This window comes from Empidonax traillii, unplaced genomic scaffold, assembly GCF_003031625.1.
Source record: "Empidonax traillii isolate 1590-97213 ecotype Southwest subspecies unplaced genomic scaffold, ASM303162v1 scaffold181:size1721324, whole genome shotgun sequence".
NCBI lineage: Eukaryota > Metazoa > Chordata > Aves > Passeriformes > Tyrannidae > Empidonax > Empidonax traillii.
In genome coordinates, this window is record NW_020955374.1 from 75,144 (window position 1) to 79,311 (window position 4,168).

The following is a 4,168-nucleotide window of genomic DNA, read 5'->3' on the forward strand; positions in this document are numbered from 1 at the left end:
AGAAAGGCCAAATAAAGACTTCTTGCCTTCTCACATGCACAGGCCTCTGAAGCCTGTTACTCCACCCAGGCTGCTCTGCAGGAGGGTTACGCCGAGCAGCCATGCAGATCTCTGCCATGCAAATGCAACAGACGCACCCTGGAATGTGGGGTCCAAGAATGTGCTGCAAGTCTCAGGTCTGGTCTTGCTCTGAGGACAGATTCATAGCCATAGCAAAACAAGATAAAGGCAGATGTAATAGGATTCTTCAGCTGCAGTATGACCTGGTGCTGAACCAGAGCAAGTATTTACAGATCTGTAAGTCAAAGTTCTATTGCTGTTAGTACGTGTCAGGGTGGAGCTATGACAAACAATTGTTACAGTTATATGGTAATGTTTGCCCAAACATTCTATAATGTATTCAGTGGAAAAAATTCACATTCCACCACAAATAGAAACTGTTTTGTTTCCCTCCAAGGCAAGAGGAATCTTACTATTGACTTTAGCAACATTACATTTCTTATTAACTCATTTGTGCTCATACATATTTATCATACTACTTGCCCTTCACGGAAAGGCAGAAATTATCATAGACTCATAGAAAATGTTAGGTTGGAAGACACCTCTGGAGGTCGTCTCTTCCAACTCCCATGACCAGGTGAAAAGAAGGGAGAAGCTTCTGACACCAGGGTACTGACAACATCACTCAGAAACTCAGGTTGAATCTCTTTTGCAAAATGACAACATTTTTTATACACTTTCTACTTCAGCGTGTTCTACGTGTCACTGTGTGATTCCACATAGAAAACAATGGTACTGACCAAAATGCTTCAGGAAAACTGACAACTCTTCCTGGGAATAGAAATCTTTCATGAAAGCTATTTCTAATGCATCTGAAGATGACAGAGCTAAATATCTCATCAGTACATGTTCATTAGGAATAGCCCTTTTGTGCATAGTGAATTTTAATTAACACTACCTTTGTCCCTGCAGGGGGTACTGCCAGTGACAGCTGAGTTCACTTGCTTGCTGCCACTGGGTAAACACCACGATATCTGCCACCGACATAGATCTGCTCTGCTCTCACATATGTGGGTTCTTGTTCTACCTCTGCCTCATTTGTTAATTATGGCCACCGAGAATTATGCCATCAAGCTTTATTTGAAGGTACTTCCAGCATAAAGAAGGAAGAAATTAAGTGACATTATAGTTAATGAGGCACCACCTGAGCCCTATAGCAATTTCTACAGGCATAGGGGAGCTGGTGGGCTATTCAAGAATGTAGAAGAAATATCTGAGGTGATTTAATTCATTAAACAATTCCCTAGGTTCTCACTAAGTACTACATATACACAGGTCACAGTGTTCTCCTTTTCCTCTTTCCAGTGTACAATTAATGAGATGGCACACTGAGGAGTGGTTGGATTTAAATATAAGAAAAGATGCCACATATGCAAATGTCCTGAAGGAAGCACAGATGGGCATTCCACAGCAAAAACATCAGTGTAACCTTGCACTACAGCATTTTCCAATCTAGGTAACTGCACTTACCCCAGACGAGAGAATTTTATACTAAGACAAAAGGGAAATCTTTTAAAAACCATCACTATCAGGGGCTCGAAACATATCTTCCAACATTATTTACTGAAAGATATAAGTCCCTGAAACATTTAAAAAAATTCCATCACACTATCCTCCAAATCTTAACTCCTTAACTCCTTAACTTCAAAAGATCAGATTCAGTCCTAAGACAGCTGGGAAGAACAGTTCACTGTAAAGAAAATAATAGTACTTGATTATGATAGGAATAGCAAAAGGACTTTATGTATAGTATATCCAAAATACCATCTAGCTTTTGTCACTTCAATATCTAGATAAGGGATGGTGTAGAAAGCATAGATAACACTGTGGCTTATTCCAGACTAACCTCTCCGATTTCCTCCCCATAAAACCATAGGAAAAGAGGTAGGACTACTGATGCGTGTTTTACCCAGACTCCTTAGTAAAGACATACTCCAAGGGCCTAAACTTGTTCCTGCTAAATACTGCATCAGTTGTACCTTTTCTTCCCGAAAAGACTGAGATGAGAGACAAAACACTTCACCTTCCCCATAGAGGACAATGTTCATGATAAGACTCTTTGCTGGGGGTAGAAAGCAGAAAACAAGCTTTTTGCTGGTTGCAACTACATCACTGATTAATGGAGGACAAAGGGGAATTTGTTTTGTGCAGTCTGCTATGGTCCTAAGACCTAGGCAAATCTCATGTGTATTGGCAGTCAAGCTCATGCTAGTTGCCAGTCCTATGTGTGTCTCTACATCTAAACTAAAAAGGCAATACAATGAAGATCTTTGTACCAACACCCCAAAGTTGTCTTGCTGCTGTTCCCAAAACTACCTGCATGTGTAAAGGGCAAAATACTGATGTTTCTCATGGCCACACTGCAAGTGGGGCACAGAGAATGGTGGCCTGCCAGGACAATGAGAGGAAAGCTGCTTCAAATTTTTCCTCACTGCACTAGCATCTGTGTATATGAACCCAAGTTCAGAAGAAGGCAAGTTCTGACCCAAACAAGAACCCCTTCAACACACCAGATGGCTATGGTAGATGCAGCTCTGGTTCTCCTATACTCCTCCTCTGCACTTTGATGAGAATAGCTCCATGTCAACATAGAAATACAGAAGTACACATATAAAGATACAACAGAGACAGGGTCCATTTTCATTGCTCTTCAGATGTTTCAGTGTAGCTACATTCAAGGAAAGAAAGACCCTTCAACCATTAAAGGGTGAATCCTGGTATGGTCTTAGCTCCATATCTGATTCCTTTCCTTATTCCTACTGTATCAGAACAGTTCATGATCTCTGTATGTGTGTTTGTACCCTACACGCTGCTCTGAGATAGGGAATTACTTGCATATTTTCACAGAATAATAGAATGGTTTCGGTTGGAAGTCACCTTAAAGATCATGGACAGTTTCCATTAGACCACATTGCTGAAAGCCCCATCTAACCTGACCTGGAACACTTTCAGGGCATTTTGCTTGTAGACAGGAGGGAGAGAGGCACAGAGATACTTCTCTCTTCGTTCGAGATCCATGGCAGAGTGGATGAGTGAAAATCTTTGCAGTCACAAGGCCCAGAGTACCAATACCTTTCAGACTTCTGGCAAATACAAACAGACTTGATTAGTACTATGGTATGGTGAGAAATTAATAAATGAAAATATGCTTGATAGACTAAGGGAATTATCTTCCACTTCCCTGTTTGATGAATTTTCTTCATTTTCCCCAGAAAGCATAAAGCTTAAAGCTTTCAAAATCTTACTATAAGCTTTACAGAAGATTATTACTTGCTTAGTTGTTTCAAGGATTTTCTTATGCATTTTGAACATCTATTATATGCTATTTTGCAAATGAAGCAGTGTAGGGGATAGGAGACAGGACCTACACCTGCGTGTCTGTGATGGCCATCTACCTTCTGTCAATACTGATTACAGTCATATGTGGTTGCTCATTGAAAATGAATTGGAACTCCAGCTCTGCTTGTTAACTGACAGCAACTGCATCAGAAACTAGCCTGACAACTGACATCGAAGTTGTGATGCCTCAATGAAATGGGTGAAAGAAGAAGTACCAGACTCCATTCTTATCCTTCTGGGACAGGGTTGTACCACCAGATAATTTGTGGAATTACATACTACCCATAGTCAATGACCAAATAAGCAACTTCACTTTACAGGATTGTCAATCTATCACCTTTCAGGAGTGCCAAGTTCACTTAAAAAAATTACCTTTAGCAGAAAAGGATGTTATTGCTTTTACTGAGGTCACTGAAAGGGTAAGATCCTTCTCAGTGATGCTAATGTGAAGGTACAGGGGTGACATGAGTTAATTGCTCAGTTACCACTCTATTATTGATTTATACTCTCCTGACATTTACAGAGAAATAAAATAGAGTTTACGTTTTACACAGTCTCACAAAATACAAGCCACATAAAGTACTGCAGAGAGCTGGAATTCAAATTGTTAAAACTGTTACATGTAAAGGAATGAAACTGAGAAAATATGTAATTTCTCTCTTTTTCCTTCTGTAAAGCATTAAAAATACAATTAGGGATTTTGAATTAAAGCAGGGAAAGGGAATTAATCTACTGAAAGAGTTAACTCTTCCTATGTGCATATACAAAT

The 4,168-nt window shown here is 39.8% G+C and overlaps 1 long non-coding RNA gene across 1 annotated transcript in view; it reads left to right on the forward strand.

Annotated features, from left to right (window-relative positions):
- Positions 1 to 4,168, forward strand: part of LOC114058654 — a 17,482-nt gene that overhangs the window by 1,485 nt on the left and 11,829 nt on the right. Inside the window, exon 2 of the long non-coding RNA XR_003571516.1 lies at positions 1,241 to 1,243. This is a non-coding gene — a long non-coding RNA (uncharacterized LOC114058654). The remainder of the gene's footprint in view (positions 1 to 1,240; positions 1,244 to 4,168) is intronic.